Genomic DNA, 11,902 nt, shown 5'->3' with positions numbered 1-11,902 from the left:
AGAAAGAGTTTGGGGAAAAAAATTTAATGATGAGCAAAGTCTTACAGTTACCAACTCTAATTTAGCAGCAAGACCCCCCCGCACCCCGATTTTGTCCATGCATGTCATTTATTACACCCAGAGAAATCTTTGTAGTCCCCACAAAAGTGCAGCTACCTCTGGGGTACGGCGCGCCTGCTCCTTGACTGTCACGTATCATGACAATCGAGTGTCCTATTAGAGCTAAAATTTAATTGTGAAGACGGGTACCATATTTAACTGCAATCCTGGGGGGAATTTAGGTTGACAGGCTGTAATTACCCAAACTGGAACCTGGCCAGGACACACCTACTCTTTGCCAAAAGAGCTATGGGGGTTTCAAGGACCGCAGGCCGCCTGAAGCTGCCGGGTCTGCGGGGTGGGGAAACCGGTGCTTGCGGCCCCACAGCGCCCCCTAACAAAGCTCAGGGCAAGCGCAGGAGCTCCGGGGAGCCGGCCTTTTCTGACCCCCCCACGCTTTGCAGCCTACCCCCAAGCCCTTCCCTGCCTCCACCTGGCTCCGATCCATCATGGGTTATCAGAAACGTTCCATTTAAAGTTGCGTGCCTCTGGGTCCTGCAGTAGGTTTCTGCCTGGGTCTTATCTGTGTCTGTCTGTCTGTCTGGCCCTCTGTGTGTGTCTCTCCCCAGGTCCTGCTGTTTCTCTCTTATCATGATGGAAGTGCTTGTCCTGATAAAATAATTACCCACCAGGGCGCAGTGGTTCTGATCACCAGCTGCTGTTTCTACATAGAGATCAATTAGAGGCATCTTTTCGTGGGGGAAGTGGGCTGGTCAGGCCAGTTTACTAAAAATTCCATTAGGAGTCTTACTGTGAAATGCATTATATTCTGGCCTTGCAATGCAGTTATTACCAGAAAAAAACAATACAAATTGGGCCAAGAAGAGGTGGAAATGTGGCTTGCTGATGTCACTGAAGGGTTAAAAGGGAGAAAGTTCTGGGCTGCAAGCAGCAGTGTGAATAAATGTGGTCTTAATTTAAGGTTATGGATTTTTTAAAAAGCCTTGCTTTTTGTCTTCACAAGCCTTGGCATTCATATCAGTTAAAAAATAATTTAGACAGAAAATAAATGTTGGAGCAAACTCAAATTATTATGTGCATTTTAAATAAACCTGTGTTTTCTGCCACAGACATAGCATATGAATAATAACATTAATAGTGATCACAACCATTTGTCAACTGATCTTTTCCCTCCGACCTTCCAGGCCATTGGTTCCCGGCCCTGCTATTTAACTCAGCCCAAGGCCTGTCCTTCGTGAGGGGGGCTGATGATAACAGCCCCCACTCCCTGTGCAGGGTGGAAAGGTAGAAAAGCCCAGGGTTCTGGTCCCAGCTCTGCCCTAATTAGCTAGGTGAACATGGGCAAGTTGCTTCACACCTCTGGCCAGTTGTCAAAGGATGGACCGGTCTCTAAGGATGACCGGTGGAGCCCATAATGTGCAAAATCAAAAGCAATACAGGAATGTCGCCTGGGAAAAATTTTTTTCCCTTTTTTAAAGATGAAAGATCTGAAAAAAGGCACAGACTCAAAAAGCAACTTCAACAAAGCAATTATTGAATAGAGCACCGGAGGAAGTTAGATTAAGACTCTTTTTTTTTTTAATTTGCGGGACGGTTTTCTACTGAGTTTCTAAGAGTACACACACATACATACACACAGGTACACTTCGGTCAAAGGCAAATCCACGTAAAATGCTCACTCTTCTGCTTCTCTGGAAAGAGGTTTTCACTGATCTACGAAGACCACAACATCATCAGGATATTATGATCCGTTTAATTCTTCTAGTAGCGTAAAACTGTCCCGATACTAGCGGCAGAACACTAACGTGTAAGGTCGAACCATACGAAATTGTCATTTCTATAGGCCAAAAAGAGTTGAATATAAGAAATTTCTTATGGTTCAAACTAATATTATATATATATATGGTATATATGTAAGCTATATATATACTACATATCAAAAGATACATATGTATTATTGTGTACTTATATGTGTATTATTATTTATCAAAAGGTATATATATGTATATAATACATAAACCATTATAAATTATATAATAATAATAATAATATAGACTTGAGAACTGTGATTCTTCTATATTCTTATTTTTCTAGCAAGTACTTTCTCAGCAAAAGACTGGCACGTTCTTCATATTCCTATCCTAACACTTAGACCGACATGGCATAAGACTTATGAACAGAACACACCTGGGCACCCCAGGTTATATTTCTAAACATGGGATCAGACCTGATTTGGTCCCACAAGAATATCACCAGATGCTGACGTGTGCAAAGGTCACTGGGAGGCACTAGCAGGGATGTTGGCTCCCAGCAGAGGAGAAGGGTGCCCCGGGCACTGGGGGAGGGTGATCCCAGTGGAGCTGGGCCCAGCAAGGTTAGCGGTCGTAATGTATATCCCTGGGCAGGGATGCTTTTTTAGCAGAGTCGAATGGCAATTATTTTTTATTAGTGATTTTAAAAATTAAAAATACATGTACTGTTATACCCAATAATGATTTCGGGGACAGCTAATGTGATAGAATATTCCAGGATATTTTCAAAGAAAAAGACGAGGCCGGTAGGAGTAGGGAGGCTTCCATGAATGAAGTGAGTGGATTCCACAATGAGGAAATAACAATTGCAGAGAGAAGCAATCAAACTTCTCACTGATTAAAAATTTCACTTCCTTATTTTATGTATGTAGGTCTTTATTTGTTGCTTCTTCCACTTCCATAAAACAGCCAGAATAACCAGACCAAGTGCTCCCTAACAGGTATTTTTCAATGAAGATAACCGTAAATCTTTGCTGTGAAAAAAAATGAAGAAATTACGGAAATGTATAAAAGAAGAAAGTAAAAATCACCTGTAATCTCATCATCCAACAAGTGTGATTGCAGAGCGTTTGTACCCAGACATTTTTCTACGCGTATATATTTTTAAATGCTCAGAAAATCAAAGCATCCTACATCTTCTGTTTCCAACTTTTTTTTTTTTCATTTAGTGACATCTGCGTGTCATGGGCATCTTTCTGTATCAATAGATACAAAGCTATTCGTCTTTTACAAGTGACGGCATAGTATCCCACTGTATGCTTAACCAATCACGTGCTGATACAGCTTAAAGAGCTTCTGGTTTTGCTACTATAAACCCCACCGAGATAACCAATCTTAGCATACGCGTCTTTGTTTACTACAGGTGGAATCTGTGAGTCAAAGGACAAGGCTTTTGTTCTACATTGCCAAGCTGCTCTCCAGAAAGGCTGTATCTACTTACAGTCCCATTCGTGGCAAATGTAAATGCCCATTTCCCCTCACTTTGCCTGGGGACGATCACTATGTTTAATCTTTGCCTAGCTGATAAATGAAAAATTGTATTTTATGGGTTCAGTCTCACCGGTAATCAAAGAGATACCAAATGAAATGGCACCTCTTCAGTCTTCATATAGAGTTAACTTATATTTCTTCTTTTGTGGATTGCCTTCTCATGCCTTTTGCCCATTTTCCTATTTGGGTATGCCTCATTTTCTTATTGATTGAAAGAGCAATTTATATATTAAGGATACTCTTCTTTCAGTTGCTATCTACGTACAAAATATTTTTGTCAGTTTTTCACGTCTCCTTTGTTTCTTTTTTTTTTCTTTTCAATGCCAAAGGTTTATGTTTTATGTATTAAAGCAGTTACCTTCTATATAAGGGTTTCGGTCTTCAGGGTCACTCTAGAAAGGCAACCTATTCATCTGCATTTTATTTTTCCGGTCATACTGAATTACACTATGGTTCTAGCTCTCTTTTCCCTCCAAACTACATTTCTTGTTACTTTCCAGAGGTTCTGGAGTGAAAGCATAAGGGACCCTGGAAACCAGAGCAGAGGAAATATGACTATTAGTAGTACCACTTGACATTTCTATTTTCAGTGTGCTATAGGATCACTAATTAGTAACCCCCTTAGCTTAGCCCCAAGGGTCATCCTGGCTGCCACTCACTCACTCTACAGGATACTGTGGCATAGGACAGGGAGGGCTGTGGCATATTCATCTGGTGGGCAACACTTTACCTGGCCAAGACTTCAGTCCAGGCTCCCGATTCCCCATCTGTGCTCACATGAAGGTAAGGCACTTTCCTCCACGGAGGCTGGCGGATCCCTGGAATGTACTCAGACCATCAGGACGAGTTCTCCGAAATGTCACTGCTGTTCCTTCTCCCGTCCCAGAAACCGGAAATCGTATAACCTAGCGGATGGTTTGCAACCTGGGGTTTTCTAACTTTGTCTCGGACCACCGAAGGGCTTGCACCAGTTTTTAATTCACTGCTAATTTTTTGACAACCGGGATGCCTACTGCGCGCGTTAGGGAAGGCAAAGAAACATGGAGGAAATGAGCGGAGGGAAAGAACCTTCTAAGTTGGGGCATGGTGTGCGCCCAAGGCCGCCTCAGGTGAAACTCATTCATGTCACGAAGGTCGATTGGGCTCTTTTGTGTGCCAGGCACTGGGCTAGGGGCTGAGGGGACAATGAGGCTTGGCAGCTGCGACGGAAATCCGCTGGGCACTGTTACGTTGATGCTGCGGACAGTACGGGGCTCTAGGCAGAGCAGAGGAGAGGTTCCTGGAGGGGTGGCCTACTCTGCAGAGATCCAACAGATGCACGGGCATTCATCAGCAAAGGGGAAATCCGTGGGCCTGAGAGAGATGAAGGCAACGTGCAGACTTCTGAAGAGTGGAGTGGGAGGGAAGCCAGGAGAGTTGGATTCAGAGAAGATAAGGGCTTACGGCAGTATTTCTTACTTTATCTTTGGAGAAGGGCTAGGGATCCCCCCCTCCCGTCTTGTGCCCCAGACCAGTACTTTGGTGATAACATACAATAAAACAGATGAACAAAAATTAACAGGCATCCAAAATGCAAACCCCATTTTTTAGTATCAGATTCAGCAGGCAAAAATTCCTCTGCCGAGTTGCTCTCAAAGTTTCTGTTATTCTTCCTTTCTGTACTTAACCTCGTGGCAGACCAGCAACAGTTTGCCTCCTGGTATGAGTCCACAAAGCATGCTTCTCGAGCCGCATGGAGGCCGAGCTCCCTGGGAAGAAGGTGGGGCCCGCAGCAACAATGCCGCCAAGGTGTTGTGAAGTCAATGTGGTCGGGGGAGGGTCCTTTGTGTGTAGCAACAAATAGGTGGTTGCAAAGAGCACTTTCCATGGCCTGGTTGAGACAGAAGCCAGACCAAGCCGGTGGGGAGCTCCCCAGAGTTCCCAGCGGCTTAAAATCACGGAAGGGAAGGGGAAGGGCCGCAGGCCGCGCAGGCCCGGCCCGGAGGCCCCGCCCCGACAAGGCGGGTGGAGGCGCCCAGGACCCAATGCCAGTGCGGTCGCCGCCCCGGAGCCCGGGGCCTCCCATGGCCGGCGGGGAGCGGTAGCTGAGGGGACCACGGGCAGGCCCCCCCGAGCCCCCCGAGCGTACTCCGAAGGAGCGCCTGGCCTTCCTCTCCGGCAACGAGGCGCTCTGGGCTGTGTACCTGCGGCCGGCAAGGGGCCGCCTTCGGCGCCATGTTCACGGGCACCACGTGCGCCGACCGGGAGCTGCGGGCGGCGGAGCCGGTGTCCTCCCTGCCCTGCTGCGGTTTCTCTGCTCCCCTGACGTCACGACCAGGCGGCACACCGCCGAGAAGCACGCAGTGCTGGCGCTCGACGCCCACCGCGTGGACTTCCAGAAGAGCGTCCAGGCCCACCACACGTTCCTGCGGCCGACGCGGGCCAGACTCTTCCAGGAACTGCAGCCGGCCGGCCCGTGCCTGCAGAACACCGGCAAAAACACAGCCGACGCCGTCCCTGGCGAGGGCTTTACAGACCTCGACTTGGACTCGCTGGTGGCCGCGCTGGGGCCGGACACCCTGGGCACTGGGAGGTACGCTTGTTCGGCGTCCTAGGCCGCCGGGCCGAGGGTCGGCGACAGCAGCCGCAGGTGATGCCCGAGAATAAGCGCAGGGTTCAGGGCCGGGCGCTCGCCCTCATCCGCTTCGCGCGGATGACCCTCGAGGAGTGTGCTGCAGAGCCCGCGCCGAGGGGCATCCTCCTGGACCGCGAGGTGGGCAGCCTCTTCCTGCACTTGACCGTCAGCCCTCAGCCACGTGCGGACTTAATCCAACAGCTGTGCTTCTGCCTCCGCAGGAAGGGGTGCAGCCGCATGAACAGCCTCCAGCAGGGGGAGAGCCGCTGGGCGTACTCTCCATCAACAAGAGCATTTTCGTGGCGGGCTTTGGGCTGTGTGGCTCCATCCACGGGCCCCCTGATTACCATGTGACATCCACATCATCCACATGGACAGCACCCCGGGCTTGAACGACACGGGCTTCGCCATGATGGCTCCACCAGCACCTTCTGGGTCATGTTCAAGGAGCCGGCGGATTGCAGCCCAATGTCACACAGCGTGTACCATGCTCAAGGGCCTGGACTCACTCTCATTAGGCACCAAAGGCCTGCCCAAGGTGACCCATGAGCCACCCACGACGGAGGGCCAAGACGGGCTTTACCGTCTGCTCTGTGGCCAGGAACAGCAGGGCAGGTCCGTGAAGGACAGTGTCATCTCAGAGGTCATCTTCTACACCGAGGCCCCCCAGGGCCCCAGCATTGTCCAGGGAGGATGGCCAGGACCCTGAAGTCACCCGATGCAGGTAGGCCACTCCACATTTCATGCCAAGGCCCAGTGGCCCCGATGCTGTCTCTCCGCTCCCTGCCACATTTCTGGGCATCAGGAGAGGGTCTCCACATTCCCTGGTGGTGAGCACGGCTGCCTGTTTAGAAGAGCCAGGAGGTGGCTGGGTGAGGGGTGAGGGCAGTGTGAGGCAATCGCTCAGGACTTGGGGTACAGGGCTGGCCTGGTCCCTCCCTGAGCTGAGGATCCACCAGGTCCCTGGGTGTGGTGCCCTACCCACCATCCCTGCATCTCAGGGTCACCTGACCAAGTGCCTGACCTTCGGTTTGAATAGGTTTTCGTCTCATGTTTGTTTTGTTTAACTGCACGAGGCACGGCATCTCGGATTTCCATTTGTCTGGTAGGAGTTTGGAGGGGGCACTTCTAGTGCATTTGGTTAGGGTCTTGTGTTCTCTTGTTTCAGTTAGTTCACTGGGGATGTTTAGGCCATCCTGAGCCTGACCCCCAGCATGTTGGCCTGAGCTCTGGAAAGTAGGACTCGTGGGGGGACCCGAGCCCCCCTTGAAGTCCTGAAGGCTGGCTTCCTGCCATGCCCATGCCCACCCAGTGGGCCTAGTGAAGGGCCATACCTGTCTAGCCTGTCTGAATGGGCACTTCCTGGCCCTTGAAGCTGAGTGCACGGACCTCAGACCCTATCTTCCTGGGAGGGGCAATCCTGTGAGCCAGCCTTGGTGGCCATGTCCCTGGCCCGCCCCACCTGGCCTCGGAGTGAACGCTGTGCTCAGAGGTGCTGGAGGGCATGGTCCCTCCCCCAACTTCCAAGTACCTCCCCACTCCCAAACCCTGTGTGTTTCTGCCCCAGTGATTCCTTCTGGAACCTGTGTCCTCCCCAAAGCCATGAGAGGTGTGCCGTCCTCACACCATACCCTCAAATTTCTTTTAAATAAAGAAAAGAAATACACCTGCAAATGAACGAACAAAAAAAAAAACAAAGACAACCCCACGGACAGCTTAGGCTTTATATCGATAAGCATCATCCTTGTTTACACCAAACAGTTAACAAAAATCTATGCTTTGACATGGAATACAGGCAGACAGTAACGGGGGAAAGTGTGTAGTAAAGTAGTAGCTGTTTTGGTCTAAGAGTCCAGAGGCTTAGATTATCAAGTGGGGCCAGGCAGTCATAACCTGCGTGATCTTGAGCACGTCGTTCACCCCCTCTGCACCTCAGTTTCCTTCTCTGCCAAATGAGGGGTTTGTTCAAAACCTCTTCTCTGTGTTTACCTTTTGCATTCTATGACTTTACCGTTAAATCGTCACTGTAACTATGGATACTCCTCAAAACGGTGCAACCTTTTCTGAGTCACCGCGTTCTGTCGATCTGGCCGTGCGTCTCCAAGAGCTCATCCGTCGCCTGCAGACAGGTGCCAGCAAAAACCGCCTCACTTGGTTACAACTCGTGACATAAACCTGCCACCCCAACACGGAGGACCCAGAACATGTGCTAAGACCCTCCATATTCGTGGTGTTGCGGGAGAACCCATTTCATGCGCCAGCTGTAAGGGAGAGGCACGAATCCGAGGGCATCTCTGCACTGCTCTGGGCTTTGCAGAAGCCCGGAGCAAAAGGTGGTGGGCGAGTTGGGATGTGGGGTGAAATTATGGTTGCGGTGCAAGCTGGGCAGGAGTCGGGGAGACTCTGCAGTGGGGTGCTTTTTCCTTCTCTGCCCCAACCCGTCTAAAGTGAAGGGATCATTGGTTGGATCATTGGTCCTCATCCCTGTTAGCTAAGAAACCGACCTGTCGTTCTGTCCTTATAGTCTCTGATAGCCCAGCGTCCCAAATTCAGCAAATCGCGAAGTGTCGCTGTCGGTCTTTCTCGTATCCATTATGTATTATCTTTGAACTTGACTGCCAGCTTCATAGACCTTCCAGTGCCTGCGTTTCGCATGTTCTTCCGGGCAGAGTTAGCAGACGCCCCGCGTGGTCGCAGACGCAGACGCCCGGGGAAACTCGCACAGTTGGGCCAGAACAAGGGAAGCGGCTCGGTGGACTCAGGTAGACAGCGAGTCGCCCGGCGCTCCCCGGAGAGTGGCTCCCTGCTGACGGGCGGGCTCCAAAGCTCGGGCTGCTCCGCGCCGGGCCGTCCCCTCGTAGCTTCACGTCGCCGTTCTGTGCCCATGAAGCGAAACCGGAACAAGCCGTTTGGGTGGTCGCGGCCACATCTGGCTGAAGTGCCCAGCTGTTGCTCTTTCCTCTCTTCGCTGTGCAGTCCCCGTGATGCGGACTCATTACAGCTGTGATCGTTGCTGATGACATTAATGCGCTGTGCCGCTTCGGCGTCGCACGTGCCATCTGCTCCCATCAGCCCTGTGGGGTAAGTGGGAGGTAATTGTTTCCCATCGGTAGTCCATTTTCTCAGATAAAGGATGCGAGATTCAAAAATAAACATCCACTCTGAGTCATGGGGACGAGGCCAGTGTGGATCTGGGGGCAGCCATCCCATCTACCTCGAGGAGCGGGTGAGCCTGCTTTCCCGGTAATTCAAGTCGAAGGGCAATTTGATTCATTAACAGTGGCTCCGGGAGAGGAGGAGGTGCAGGGAGAGTGGAGAGGCAAATAAAAAAAAAAATCCCCGAGAGTTCTTATATACCAGCAGGGTCAGTGCAGAGAGGAGGGGAGGGCTGGCGGGGCAGCCATCCCATCTACCTCGAGGAGCGGGTGAGCCTGCTTTCCCGGTAATTCAAGTCGAAGGGCAATTTGATTCATTAACAGTGGCTCCGGGAGAGGAGGAGGTGCAGGGAGAGTGGAGAGGCAAATAAAAAAAAAAAATCCCCGAGAGTTCTTATATACCAGCAGGGTCAGTGCAGAGAGGAGGGGAGGGCTGGCGAGAGAAATTGGTGATTCATCAGCGAGGGCTCACTAGTGGATGGGAATGAAAGATAAGAGCCGTGTAGTTTCAGCGCGGACTCCCGCTCCACGGCCTCCGCTCCAGCTTCGCCTTCCCCGCCGAGGACCACAGGTTCCAGATCAGAGTCGGGGACACAGTGTGCCAGGAGTGCCGGGCAGGGCTCAGAAGGTGGGCCAGCAGAGAGGGCAGGGTGGGGCGATGCCAGAGACGACCCTAGAGGCCAGCTTGCAGAAATTACGAAGGGAAACAAAGTGACTTAGCTGCAGCTTCCCATACTCCCAAGATGACTGGCAGAGCTTGCTTGCTTGCTTGCTTTTTCTCTTTCTTTTTTTTTTTTTTAAGGAAATTGCATCCTGCAGTTCACTCCTCACCTGTTAAGAACTGCCACATGGTGTCTTCGATTTGACTTGCGCCTCCCCTTAAAGCCCAGCCCCACATCCATCAGGCATTTATTCAGCAGCTGTGTACCGAGCTCCCAGTACATCTGTGCCATGGGCTGATTGCGCCGATTTCCCCTTATCTGTCATGACGATCAAACGAGAGCACGTGCGGCCCAGGCCAGAGGCCACAAAGGCCCTCAGTACACAAGGCAGCTGGGATGAAGCGCGCCCCTCCTTTGCCACACGCACCAGCTATGTTCTCGCGCACCTCTTTATCCTGGAGGCCCTCTGGTGCCTCCTGCACCGGCCTGCCTGCCGCCCGCATCTCCTGGATCAGGCACTGGTCTCATGCCTCCTGGGCCCTACTGCAGGTCCCCACTTGCTTCCGGGGACTGCCCCATCCCTGGGTGGACAGGGTGGGGGCAGGGCTCTCCTCCCAGCGCCCCTGGGGCAGCTGAGCCCCTGGAGGGGTCGCACTTGGGGCCCCTTCCTGCCATCCCAGCGCTCCTAAGCAAGGAGCGGGAGATTCCTTTACACCAGGCTTGCTCCCATCGCAGCCAGTCCCGCTAATTGATTCATGTTATTTTATTTTCTGTACTGGTGGTTAGGGCCTCAAGCAATTTTATGCAAATTTATGAACCTTATGCAAATGAGGGCATCCCTAGACTAATTGCACACAAAATGGAAGCTTTGTGGGTACCTCCCCCATTCAAGTGTGCCCTGACTCCTTCTCATCCCTTAAATTACTCCCAAACTCCCCCATGCCTACAAGCCCCCAGGATCAGCCGCCTCCCCCCCCCCACCAGCCTTCCCTGCCCACGGGCTTCTCAGTGGCCATTTTGGAATGTTTGAGGGATAGCATCAGCTCTGCTTGCTAGGGCTGGTGGCTGCTGGTGTCCCGGCAAACCCTAGCCTCGGCGGACACCCCTCTCAGCTTGTTTTTATTTTATGTCGTTTGAGTCCCACCCAGCTTCCTCTTCGAATCCTCCCAGGACAGGTGAAGTCCAGCCTACTGCAGCCTAGAACCTGCCCGAGGCTCATCAGACTGGCCGCATGTAGCCCCTTTGGGTAAGGGCAGGGCTGGATGTGGCCCTCCCATTTCCGGGGGACCCTGTCCCCAATCTTAGGCCCCTTCTTGGTCCGAGCACACTGGCAACTAACACTCAGGAAGGTGCCGTCTTAGGTGCGCTTCCCCAGAAGCGGTGCCTGAGACAGGAATTTAGGCGCAAGTGACTTGTCGAGGGAGGGCTCTGGGGACGAACCCGCGAGGGAAGCAGGGTAGGGTAGGGGGCGAGCTGAGCAGATGTGGGTTCCGCTGAAGTCTGGACTCAGCAGGGAGCTCTGGAGTTGCCCACTTGAGGCAAGGGAGTGGGTTTCTGCATCCGCCCCCACCCCTTGCCCCTTAAACAGGCTTCCACTAGCCCTCAGGCATGGGGGCGGTAATCTGCCAGACATTTGGGGGCAGGAAGGCTCCCACCCGAGAAGGTGTCAGCCAGCACCTAGCAGGTGAGGGGTGGGTGGCCAGCCCACGTAGGGGACCAACAGCATTTCCTCCTGGCACTAAATGAAATGCCGAGTCACACAACCACTGAGACCAAGGCCTTTCCATTTCTTTTATTTGTTTGTTTAAGCTAATTTAATTTTAACATCCCTGTAAAGCAAGCCATTTAAATCATCCCCATTTTATAAATATGCTAGTGCTCAGGGCAGATGTTCCAATGTCATATGACCGTAAACCTCCTAGACAGAGGAGGGATTTGAACTTGGACTGACTTCCCTGCAAGCCTGCCCCGCCTGGCAATGGGCCAGGACTTTTGTCTCCAGCCACTTAGATGTCCAAGGTCAGGATGTAGCACTTCAGGACTCTAATTTACCTAGCTTTTCTCAAGAGCCCTCTTTCCCTTATTCTCCCTTTTGTGTGGCTTCTTTTT

General features: G+C 51.6%; 1 long non-coding RNA gene and 1 pseudogene across 1 annotated transcript in view; one reads left to right on the top strand and one right to left on the bottom strand.

Moving 5' to 3' along the window:
• The first annotated feature begins 4,547 nt into the window (after positions 1-4,547).
• On the top strand, positions 4,548-6,685 carry LOC121103723 (annotated as a pseudogene).
• A 2,718-nt stretch (positions 6,686-9,403) lies between these two features.
• LOC121101435 overlaps positions 9,404-11,902 on the bottom strand; it is an 11,798-nt gene continuing 9,299 nt past the window's right edge. Inside the window, exon 3 of the long non-coding RNA XR_005833416.1 lies at positions 9,404-9,815. This is a non-coding gene — a long non-coding RNA (uncharacterized LOC121101435). The remainder of the gene's footprint in view (positions 9,816-11,902) is intronic.

Source organism: Ursus maritimus, assembly GCF_017311325.1.
Source record: "Ursus maritimus isolate PB19 chromosome X unlocalized genomic scaffold, ASM1731132v1 scaffold_X1, whole genome shotgun sequence".
Lineage (NCBI taxonomy): Eukaryota > Metazoa > Chordata > Mammalia > Carnivora > Ursidae > Ursus > Ursus maritimus.
Note: the sequence above shows the minus strand (reverse complement) of the source record. Positions and strands in the feature narration are given on the sequence as shown.